The sequence below is a fragment of the Dendrobates tinctorius genome, unplaced genomic scaffold, assembly GCF_039654945.1.
Source record: "Dendrobates tinctorius isolate UK_male_01 unplaced genomic scaffold, ASM3965494v1 ptg000070l, whole genome shotgun sequence".
NCBI lineage: Eukaryota > Metazoa > Chordata > Amphibia > Anura > Dendrobatidae > Dendrobates > Dendrobates tinctorius.
Genome location: NW_027361738.1, coordinates 26,818,030 through 26,830,862, shown reverse-complemented (window position 1 = coordinate 26,830,862; position 12,833 = coordinate 26,818,030). Strand labels below are relative to the sequence as shown.

General features: G+C 44.2%; 1 long non-coding RNA gene across 1 annotated transcript; it reads right to left on the bottom strand.

Moving 5' to 3' along the window:
• Positions 1-2,726: 2,726 nt before the first annotated feature.
• LOC141095474 (uncharacterized) lies at positions 2,727-5,724 on the bottom strand. Its single transcript, XR_012233398.1, has 2 exons — positions 5,182-5,724; positions 2,727-5,041 (listed from the first exon to the last, which is right to left on the bottom strand). It is a non-coding gene; the product is annotated as an uncharacterized lncRNA (long non-coding RNA).
• Positions 5,725-12,833: the final 7,109 nt, after the last annotated feature.

The following is a 12,833-nucleotide window of genomic DNA, read 5'->3' as shown; positions in this document are numbered from 1 at the left end:
ACATTATACTATATGGAGGACTATTGCATGCATTGTACTATATGGGGGTATATGGGGTGCTTTATACTATATGGAGGACTATGGAGTTCATTATACTGTATGGAGAACTATGGGGAGCAATATACTATTTGGTGGACTATGGGGTGCATCATGTTAAACAAGCAAAATGCTGCCTATTCATTGAGTAATTGGATTGTTTATGCCAGAACAAAAGTCATTGTTCTCAGCAGCACATCGCCAGGTGAAAATTGCAGATATGCTGCTGATAACATGACACTGTATGGAGACATATTGATCTTCCAGTAATCGTTCTGTGCCCATCATTCTTCCTCAGCCGATGTAAATAGGTCGGGAAACAAGCGACAAACTACTTCAATATCATCGCTCGCGCAGCCTGAACTCAGCGCATGTAAATACAACAGAAATGTTTCTGTGTGATGTTCAATATGTGAGCATTTAGGGCCCCACGTTAAACTTTTGCCCACGGCCCCACTTTGTTTAAAACTGGCCCCATGTGTGAATGTACACTCACTGGCCACTTTATTAGGTACACCATGCTAGTAAGGGGTTGGACCCCCTTTTGCCTTCAGAACTGCCTCAATTCTTCGTGGCAGAGATTCAACAAGGTGCTGGAAGCATTCCTCAGAGATTTTGGACCATATTGACATGATGGCATCACACAGTTGGCGCAGATTTGTCGGCTGCACATCCCTGATGCGAATCTCCCGTTCCACCACATCCCAAAGATGCTCTATTGGATTGAGATCTGGTGACTGAGGAGGCCATTTGAGTACAGTGAACTCATTGTCATGTTCAAGAAACCAATCTGAGATGATTCGAGCTTTATGACATGGCGCATTATCCTGCTGAAAGTAGCCATCAGATGTTGGGTACATTGTGGTCATAAAGGGATGGACATGGTCAGCAACAATACTCAGGTAGGCTGTGGCGTTGCAACGATGCTCAATTGGTACCAAGGGGCCCAAAGAGTGCCAAGAAAAAATTCCCCACACCATGACACCACCACCACCAGCCTGAACCGTTGATACAAGGCAGGATGGATCCATGCTTTCATGTTGTTTACACCAAATTCTGACCCTACCATCCGAATGTCGCAGCAGAAATCGAGACTCATCAGACCAGGCAACGTTTTTCCAATCTTCTACTGTCCAATTTCGATGAGCTTGTGCAAATTGTAGCCTCAGTTTCCTGTTCTTAGCTGAGAGGAGTGGTACCCAGTGTGGTCTTCTGCTGCTGTAGCCCATCTGCCTCAAAGTTCGACGCACTGTGCGTTCAGAGATGCTCTTCTGCCTACCTTGGTTGTAACGGGTGGCAATTTGAGTCACTGTTGCCTTTCTATCAGCTCAAACCAGTCTGCCCATTCTCCTCTGACCTCTGGCATCAACAAGGCATTTCCGGCCACAGAACTGCCGCTCACTGGATTTTTTTTCTTTTTCGGATCATTCTCTGTAAACCCTAGAGATGGTTGTGCGTGAAAATCCCAGTAGATCAGCAGTTTCTGAAATACTCAGACCAGCCCTTCTGGCACCAACAATCATGCCACGTTCAAAGGCACTCAAATCACCTTTCTTCCCCATACTGATGCTCGGTTTGAACTGCAGGAGATTGTCTTGACCATGTCTACATGCCTAAATGCACTGAGTTGCCGCCATGTGATTGGCTGATTAGAAATTAAGTCTTAACACACAGTTGGACAGGTGTACCTAATAAAGTGGCCAGTGAGTGTACATGTGCAGATGAAGTTTTTTTTTTGTAGGCGTTAAAAAAAAAAAAAAAAACCTCAGTAATCTTTTGAATGAGTTTTTCTTTTCATGAGGCAGTGTTAAGAAGATATTTCAAGAGGTTCATACTTTTTTTTTCCTGAAGTAGTTTTTGCAAAGCCTAGTTTGGAAGACACTCTGTACTTTACAACACAAATCAATGGGAAAGCTTAAGACACACGGAAAGTGACCAAAAAAAACACTAGTAAAAAAGACTTCACGAAAAAACATGGCTCCTAAAAAAAACATTGAAAAACTTTCAGGACAACTAAAAAAAAAGACACAAGACGCTTCAGGAAAAAAAACAAACAAAAAAAAACTCATCTGCTTAAAAAACTCGGAGGGATTGCCAAAGTTTGTGTGTACATCCACACGGTCAGTAACTGGCAGCGCTTTGAGCACAGCATATGTCGGCTCCATCCAAATCGCTACCGGATTTTGAACGCAGGTGATTCCGCATGTGATCACTGAACCGTGCGGAATCACCACGTCCTATATATTGCACTGGTGATATTTATCTTGCGGAGACTCACAATTAATTTCATTGCTGTTCATTGTGAGATTTTTTTTAGCTTTTGTTTTGGAAAAATATCTAGAATGAGAAATAGAAAGCGCATGTAATTTATTTGAAGGTGATCCTGAAGGAAATCTCTCTAAACAAGTCACTGTTCAATGAAAAGTCTGCTAAGAAAGCTTGTAGGAAAAAAGCTTTTCCAAAACTCTTCAAAACCACTTGAGGACAATAATAAAAAAAAAAATCATCCAAAAACTCTCCCTCCAAAAATAGCATTTCCTAAAGTGGCGTTTTTTACAGCATGTTTTTCAAGGGTAGGGTAAAAAATGCTGCACTTTAAAGTAACAAATGAGATTTCTGAAATGTTATGCACGCCCTGCTAATTCTTTACCTTGTAAACACAAGAAATGAAGACGATCAAACGTCCCAAGTAATAATCAAAATACAAATTTTTATTAAATTTACAGGATGAAAGAAAAAGGAGCCATGCACACATGTGAAAGGATAAACAGGGCGCAAACCAAGGGGGCATAGACATATATATCATCTACAGTATTTGGTATCATCGAAAGTGATGATGTGTAAGGCCTCTTTCACACTTCCGTTTATGACCATCAGTCAAAATCCGCCAGTTTTTGAAATAAACGGAACCGCCATTTTTTTTGGCGGATCCGTTTTTTTCCCCATTGAGTTGCATTACCGGCAGATCTTGACGAATGGCCATCCGTTGGATCCGTTTTTTTGCGGATCCGCCAAAATGTTTGCGTCCGCCGGCATGCCTGGACGGACCCTGCAATGTTTTTTTTCCTGTAGGATCCGCATTTTACAGTGCGCATGCCCAGTGAAAGGAAGTCAGCCGGGAATTTAACCCTGAAATTCTTTCTGGCGGTGGAAAAAGATCTCTCTCTCGTCCCCGGACTGCGGTTCCTTTAAAATTCTTCAGCCATCGGATCCGTCAACAATCCGGACCGCTGACATCCGTTCACTTCAGTTAACAACGGATCCGCTTTCTGCCATTTTGGCGGATTTTAACTGATGAGAAAAAACTGAAGTGTGAAACAGGCCTAAGTATAATACATGGTCAAACATCCTGCACTACAACCAATTGGTAGGGTATCATGGTGAATGATATATGTCTAGAACAAAAACTGTCAGACAGCTATGAGTATGTGCAGACGGTCAGTAATCGGCAGCGCTTTCGACGCAGCACATGTCCACTGCGTCCAAAGCGCTGCCGGCTTTTGAATGCAGGTGATTCCGCAAGTGTTCACTGAACCGTGCGGAATCACCACGTCCTATACATTGTATGGGTGAAATTTATCTTGTGGAGGATCGCGTCTCCGCAAGATATATAGACATGCTGCGGTCTGGATAAACGTGCCGTATGTCCGTCTCTGCAGGAAAGCCGCGGGCGCAAGATTTCATGAAATCCCATCCACTATGTTGTAACATCTGGACGCTGCGGATGTTCGCAACGTCCAACCCGCAGTGTTTACTGACCGTGGGAACGTACCCTTAAAAGGTAAGTGGGCTGTAGATATGCCTGAAATTAATGGCGGTGCGGAGAGGTCTTCAGAAATGCTTGTGTGGCCGCCCCCAACAAGTGTTTTGGACCAGCCTTCGTCATTGCAAAATGCAAATACATATATAGAATTTATACAATGTGATTTTTCTGGATTTTATTTTTAATATTCTATCTCTCAATGTTAAAATTAACCTACCCTTAAAATTATAGACTGTTCATGTCTTTGTCAGTGGCCAAACTTACAAAATCAGCAAGTGATCAGATCACTATTTCCTTCACTGTAGGTGCATGCCCCCTTGCTTTGTGCATAGCTCCTGTTTCCTTCATATCGTATATTTACCCTAATAACATTGTATTTTGTTTATCACTTGGGACGTTCGATCGTTTTCTTTTCTTGTGCTTCCATATATTTGGAAGACGATTTGTCCCCATTTGATTATTAGTCCCGTTATATACTCTTGTATTCTAGTATGTCAAGAATATTATATACTGTTTTATTTACTCTTCATATATAATTTACATTGGACATGCTACTTTTTTCCATTAGAAATTTACATTTTTTTCCCTTAATGGATTTGAACAGGAGAGCGTATTTTCAAGTCTGCAGCGTGTGAATTATAATCAGCATTTTTGTAGTGTTTTTACCTATTCAAATTAATGGGAAAAAACACAAATGCAGGTAGGAACGTGCCAAAAATGCACACTTTTTATGCATTTTTCCTGCCAACACTGGTTTTTGCTGCACAAACATCTGCTACAAATACTCACCATGTGCACATACCCTTACATTTTACATTTCATAGTAGAGGTGCCCTTTGTACATCAGAACAATGAATGGTATCCATATCTCTCTCTGTATTCTATGCATACAGTACATTCACACAAACTGCAAACAGGAAGTTTCTTTACAAAGTTAGAGATTTTTGTCTTGCAAAACAGGAAACACAAGTTAGTGCAGTAGTTCCCAGTTACTGAATACATAAACTTAGTAAGACTACATCAAGTGTAGAGAATCTTGGAGATGGGTAGTTTTTTTTGTGGGAAACATTGGGGAAGATGTAATTTTGTAAAGTCGCTACTACATACTTCCTCCTCCAAGACCGGGTTCTTTTGGGTCAGTTTGCTTGTTGTCCATGTGCACCCAGACCGCACGTATCCAATAAAAACCAGTGAGCCTCTGTACACTAACAATTTTTCACATTTTTCATATAGATCGATGGTCTATGGGGGAAAAAAAAAAATTAGTTGTATTTCTTTAATGGACCAAACGTAAATGCACGAAGCGGCTGCACCTGTCCACTATGTGAAACATGAGTTTTGTTCTGTGTTTTGTCCTCGTGCACAAACAACCACACACTTACCAATTTTGACAATTTGCTGGTGTACAAGCTATTTTCCACACAGACCCAAGGCTATTGTTAATCGCTGACAGCTCCTGCCTCTTCAATGACGCGGATAAACCCTTAGAGCTGTATATGGATCCAGTCTCTGTTGTAACTAACATTTGTTTTCATCGGCTATCATTTTTCTTTGCGAAAAGCAAAAAGAGACACATTAACATTATATTCTCTGGGACTGTTCACATATCCATTTATTTTTTGTTTTTGCAAAAAAATGGGAGACGTGTCTTAAGGCCCCGTCACACATAGCAATCTCGCTAGCGAGATTGCTGCAGAGTCACAACTTTTGTGACACAACAGCGATCTCACCAGCGAGATCAGTGTGTGTGACAGCGATCAGCGACCGGCCCCCCTGCCGGTATCGCTGATCACTGCAAGAAACCTCTGGACATTTTTTTCGTCGCTGATCTCCAGCTGGCCAGCACGCATCACTGCGTGTGACAGGCGGGAGACCAGCGATCAGCTGTAAATAATAAAAAAAATAAAAAATATTGTTATTCTCACCTTCCGGCGTCCCGTTTAGTCTTCCCGCCTCTCTCCACGCTCCGGTCCCAGTAATCCTTTGCAAGAATGACCGCGAGACTTCGCGATCCCGCGAGAACGGACGTCATCGAGGTCATTCTCGCAAAGGATTACTGGCACCGGAGCGTGGAGAGAGGCGGGAATGCTGCGCGGGACGTCGGAAGGTGAGAATAACTATATTTTTTATTTTAATTCTATTTTTTACATGGATCCATGGCATCAGCGCTAACGAACACAGCAATTCCGCGCGCTCGGCATCGCTGTGCTAATCGCTGGTGAAGCTGTCTGACAGCTCACCAGCGATCACATAGCAACTTACTAGCAGTCCTGACACGTTGATATCGTTGTCGGGATCGCTGGTAAGTTGCTTTGTGTGACTCCAGCTTTATTCTGGTCCATTTTGCAGACGGAACTCAACCAAGTTCCCTCAAGTGAACAAGTCATTGAAAAAGATAATAAAACGGACACCATGGAAGCCCTCCATCTACTGCCTGCTTTTCATTGACTGGTGGCTTTGAAAACGCTTTGCATATCAGAATAATGAATGAGTATATGGTTAACAGCCGCATTCGTGAGGATTACTTCAAGAAATAGATTTTATTCTTTTGCACAAAGTTCACCACAGTGATAAGTAACAATGCAGTGAAAAACAGAAAAAAAAAATTTCAAGCGATTTCTTTATAACGTTTCGACCCGAGCCCAGGTCTTTCTCAAATTCGCTAGAAGTAAAAACAAAAAACATCAGTGTAACATATAAACACATAGGTGATAGCAAAATACCACATGAAATAATTTTTAGCAATATCATACTAGCAACAACCTGCACATATAAATAAACAAACATCCCCTATACATAAAAGATAAGCATAGGAAAAAAAAATTCAAAATAAATTTAAAAAAAAAAAAAAATCAAAGGATAATCATTTCAGCGACAAAGGGTAAGTATGAGCAAATATCCTTAATGTAATAAAATATTAGCGAAAGAATGAGCCATTCACACGCATAATGGAAAAGAGAAGCATAAAAATAAAATGTTGCGTAAATCAAAGATACTACTAACCAAGTGTAGAACTGCAGAAATGGACCAGTAACTTGTTGTTTGCTATAAAAGTGAAGTAAATTATTTATTTTGTAAGGTATGGTGGTATAAAAAAAAAAAAAAAAAGGAGGATGTTCGGTACATACCACACGTTTTCTACTAAGAACACAAACGTTTTTTAATGTATTGGTGGTAGTGGGTATCCTGGTGGCATCAAAGGAGCTGTGGAATAGGTGAAAATGTGATAAGTACGGTAATAATACCAAGCGTTTCTGGCGTTGTCTTATGCTTACCCAGGGACATCAAGATAATGATGCGCTATGGGGAACGTCCACTGTGAAGGGAGGAGATGCATTGGTGGCAGTGGCTTAAATAGAGCGCTGCCGCGGGTGATTTCCGGTTCCAGCATCCTCCCTCCACACCCCCGATGATGTCATCTATAAACTGGCCACAGTTAAGGTGAACTCACAACAACTTATTTTTATCCGTGTGCGGTGCATGTGGAGGACGTATAGCGCGCAGACCAGTGTTAGCTTATGTGCCAATGCATACAGGCTATTCTTCACAAGGACTACAAGTCTGTGTGAAAAAAAATAAAAATTGCAGCACACTTTAGTCTGGTCCAATTTACATAACAAACAGGTAGCTCCTGCTCCTGTCTGCTGTCCAGACGGGCATCCAGGCTGCCCACAGAGTCATAGCCACAATCTAGGGATATACAGTAAGAAGATAAGTCTAAGCTGTAAAGGACAAAGGTAATAAAACCTCAACACTAAAAATGTTCAAAATGATTTTATTTTTGGCCTGGCAATAATTAAGAACAGGATAAACAATATTTTTCTTTTGCTTCAATATACAATGTAACAGTCTTGAAAAAAGTGATCTGTGTGCACTGAACATATCATCAGTCCACAGAAGCCCAAACAGGAGAGAAAGCTGAAATAAGATTCAGAAATTAAAGGATTTGTCTCAGTCTATCCTTGAACTGTCAATATTCAAGAGCGCACCGCCACCAGAAAGAAGGCAGGAGGCCGAGGAGCGGTGCACTCCTGAAAATAGGAACTTGAAACAACTCCTTTCATATCTCAAGAAGAGCACTGCGATTTATACATGGAAGAATGATCTGTAAAGTCACTGTGAAGTCCAAGAATTCTCATCTTGTCAAATGGCACGGATTCTGTAAGGGGCAAACATATGGGTTTTTTGTCACAAAATAAAAAATATCACCTCAGCCCAGGATAGGGCTTAAGCGTCTGATAAATGGGACTCCCACAAATTATGAGAAATCGGGCCCTATGTCCCCAAAGTTAATGGAGAGATAGCGCCCATACGTGACCACCACTCCATTCACAGGCTATAGGGCTGCCAGAGATAGCGAAGTGACTTACTTGGCCATCTTGGGCAGTGCCATAGACTTTGAAAGGAGTAGCAGTGTGCAAAGTCAACCACCGCACAATCCAAAAGGACAAAGGGCTCCTGATCTTGTGATCGGTGGAGGTCTCAGCACAAATTATTTTGTAGATATCTGATACATTCTGATTATACAAAAACACATTTAACCTCAATACTGGGTCATAATCCTCCATTCACGAAAAGGCAAAAAGGCACTTTTATTTTTTTTCAAATGTGGTTTTAAGAGGTCTAAAAACAATGTTTTTCATCTGGTTATTGAAATAATCTTTGCCTCATCTTTCCATGATACATGGGGGGCTTACCAGTAACTTGTTATGCAATTTTTATATTCTGAATTTAATTTTTTGCTGACTCCGGAGATGGGAGGATGTACGGAAAATAGTGGAAATGTACGGAAAATAGTGGAAATATGCCTATTTTTCACACTTGACTTTATACTGAATATTGGAATATGTTTTCTTCCATTAGGAGCAGGCCTATTCTGATTGACCGTGAATTCCATTTTTTTTTATTCCTGCTTTTTCTTTATTTCTTCCATTTACGGTACTTCAAACATTGGACCCACCTAAGGTCATTAAGACCTTCTGAGGGCAACTTCAAAATTGAAATAGCTTTTTTGCGTATTTCCTCTGGGGAGGCATATTAGCAACAGGTGGAGGGCAAATTTAGCCTCCTGCCTGCACAGGAGAGCGGATCTAGATGTGAACTCCTGCTCCCTCCTGGGACATGGCAATCATGATTACTAGGATGGGGACAGAAAACACAGCTTCTACTTGTTATACCGGAGTCACACAATATCGCATCACATCCGATACGATAAGCTAATTGTACTTGGCTCCTGCACTGCCGCGAGCCTGAGCTGAATGTCAGTGCTTAGTGCCCCGGATCCTCTCGCATGAGAGAATCACAGCACAGGTGCAGAGAGGAGACGGAGAAAGTAATTTCTCCATCTCCTCTGCTGCCGTCTTCAGCAGGAATCACACTGCACTTGGGTGATATCAGAGTTCAGTGTGATGTTTCACACACACCCACACACTTATATGGATGCGCGAGATCTGAATTTTGCATGTAACCGCAAGAAAGCTGTGTTTCCTTTTTCCTGTCCGATCACGATCCGATTGGAGCAGGGAAAAAAACGCCATTGAGAACAGAAGCATAGGATTACATTGGTACGAATGCAATCCAATTTTTAATCAGATTGCATTTATCCAATTTAATTGCAAGTGGGACCGAACCCTTATACTGTATACACAGCGAACAAAAAGGCAGCGCTAGTAATAAAGCATCTCTGCCTTCTCTATGGTGAGTCCCGATGGCTCTGACAGCTGGCTTCACTGCTGAGTCTACAATGATGAACTTAAAGGGAATCTGTCACCTATTTTTGGGCCTATAAGCTGCCGGCACCGCCATCAGGGGCTTATCTACAGCATTACAGAATACTGTAGATAAGCCCCGATGTAACCTGAAAAAGGAGTTATATTATACTCACCCAGGGGCGGTCCGGGTCTGGTCCGATGGGTGTCGCGGTCCGGCACCTCCCATCTTCTAACGGTGACGTCCTCTTCTTTGCGTCCCATCTCGGCTCCAGCGCAGGCACACTGCTCTGCCCTGTTGAGGGCAGAGCAGAGTACTGCACTGCACAGGTGCTGGACCTCTTCCGGCGCCTGCGCACTGCGGTACTCTGCTCTGCCCTTCATAGGGCACAGCAGTGCGCCTGCGCCGGAGCCGGGAATCAAAGAGGATGTCACTGCATAAAGATGGGAGGCGCCGGGCCGGACTGCGACTCCCTCCGGACCGGACCGGACTGCGACTCCCTCCGGACCGGACCAGACCCCGAACCGCCCCTGGGTGAATATAATAGAACTCCTTTTTCTTCTCTTTCAGGTTACATCGAGGGCTTATCGACAGCATTCTGTAATGCTGTAGATAAGTCCCTGATGGCGGTGCCGGCAGCTTATAGGCCCAAAAATAGGTGACAGATTCCCTTTAAATGTCACTGCAGATTCATGTGTGGACCAGTCAGATGTTTTAAGATATAGGATGAGCTACAAGAAGTAAAATATGACAAATTACATTTATAGAAAAAAAAAAAAAAACCTTTGCAGACAAAAACTAAATGAAAACAATTGTTAAGGAGGGTAAGGGGAAAGTTTAGCCTTCACAGAATCATCATCTGGTGAAGACAAAACAGAACCTTTAAGTGCAAACATTTACAGTATTAAAGGACGTCTTATGCATACATCAGCAGATGCCATTTTAGCAATTTTAAGTATTCGCAAAAGGAAGATTGATGTTTCTCCGTCAGTCACCAAGTGGTCTAATCAACAACTTTTTCAGGCACTAAAATGCTGTAGGCACTAAGCCTAAAAAAGGCTCGTCTGTAAATATAAAGCATGCTCTTTAAATCAGTAACATAACAAAATTGTTACTGCATCTGCTGAATAGATGCTGTTATTTAAAACAGGATTTTTTGGGTTGCTTACCGTAAAATCTGTTTCTCGGAGCCTTCATTGGGGGACACAGAGACCATGGGTGTATGCTGCTGCCACTAGGAGGCTGACACTATGCACAAAAAAAGGTTAGCTCCTCCTCCGCAGTGTACACCCCACCGACCGGCAGGAAGTTCCTCAGTTAGTGAGAAAGCAGTAGGAGAAGTAACAGAATAGATTGAAAACAGAACAAACAACTCAACTGTAACAAACCGACAAACATAAGAACAGGAGTTGTAGAACATGGGAGGGTGCTGTGTCCCCAAATGAAGGCTCCGAGAAACAGATTTTACGGTAAGCAACCCAAAAAATCCTGTTTTCTCGTTCGCCTTATTGGGGGACACAGAGACCATGGGACGTCCCAAAGCAGTCCTTGGGGTGGGAAACAAACTTCCATCAGGCCAGTGGACTCGCCACCGCAGCCTGCAGAATCCTTCTACCTAGGCTGGCGTCCGCCGAAGCGTAGGTGTGGACCCTGTAGAATTTCACAAAGGTGTGAACCGATGACCACGTTGCAGCCTTGCAAAGCTGCAGCGCGGAAGCTCTGTGGCGCACCGCCCAGGAGGCACCCACCGCCCGGGTAGAGTGCGCTCTGATCCCTGGAGGGGCCACTCGATGCTTGACCCGGTATTCCTCCAAAATTGCCGATCTGATCCAGCGCGCAATAGTGGCCTTTGAGGCTGGGTGATGAACAGAGAGTCTGACTTCCGCAAGGAAGTCGTCCGGGCTAGATAGACTCTCAATGCCCTGACTAGGTCTAGCTTGTTCAAAGACCGCTCCCGAGGGTGAGCTGGGCTCGGGCAGAAGGATGGCAGAACAATGTCCTCATTGAGGTGAAACGAAGATACCACCTTCGGAAGAAAAGAGGGCGGAGGCCGCAGAACTACCTTGTCCTGATGAAGGACCAAAAAAGGAGAGCGGCAAGAAAGTGCCGCTAATTCCGACACGCGCCGGATGGAGGTAATGGCCACCAGAAAGGCCACTTTCCAAGAAAGGAGGGAAAGGGAAACGTCCCTGAGAGGTTCAAAAGGAGGACCCTGAAGAACCAAATTAAGATCCCAAGGATCCACGGGAGCTCGGTACGGAGGAACCGTATGAGCCACACCCTGGAGGAAGGTTTTGACCTGGGGCCGGGAGGCCAGCGTTTTCTGAAATAAAATGGACAGTGCCGAAACTTGACCCTTCAAGGAACTGAGAGCAAGCCCCGCATCCAGCCCTGCCTGAAGAAATGCCAGAATAGAAGGGAGCGAAAAAACCAAGGGAGCGATGTCATTGGCCTCACACCAGGAGAAATAGGCTTTCCAAGTACGGTAATAGATCTTCGAAGAAGAAGGCTTTCTGGCGCGGATCATGGTATGAATTACCCGATCAGAGAATCCTGCCCGTCTCAAAACCTCGGTCTCAACAGCCACGCCGTTAAATTGAGCGACCGAGAATTGGGGTGGCAAATCGGGCATTGAGACAGCAGATCTGCCCGTCGGGAAGCTTCCAGGGGGCGTCCGCGAGAAGGTTGACAATGTCTGCGAATCAAGACCTTCTGGGCCAATTCGGGGCGATGAGGATGACTGGAATCCCCTCTGCTTTGATTTTCTTCAACAACTTGGGAAGAAGAGGCAGAGGAGGGAACAGGTAGGGGAGCACGAACTGTGACCAAGGGACGGCCAGAGCGTCGGCGCCCACTGCCAGAGGGTCCCGAGACCTGGACACGAATTGTGGGACTTTCCTGTTGAGGCGAGATGCCATGAGGTCTACATCCGGGGTTCCCCACCGACGGCAGAGCAGATGAAACACCTCCGGATGTAGGGACCATTCCCCTGCCGCGAGACCCTCGCGGCTGAGGAAATCGGCGGCCCAGTTGTCCACGCCGGGAATGTGAACCGCGGAAATAGTTGGAACAAAGGTCTCTGCCCATTGAAGAATTCTGGACACTTCCGCCAGGGCTGAGACACTCCGTGTCCCCCCTTGGCGGTTGATATACGCCACCGCTGTGGCATTGTCTGCCTGAATCCTGACAGGCAGGCCCTTGAGGCGCCTTTCCCAGTGGACGAGAGCTAGATGGATCGCCCGTATCTCTAGGACATTGATCTGCAGAGCTGATTCCTGAGTCGACCATCGACCCTGAACAGTGTGATTGCGGAACACTGCACCCC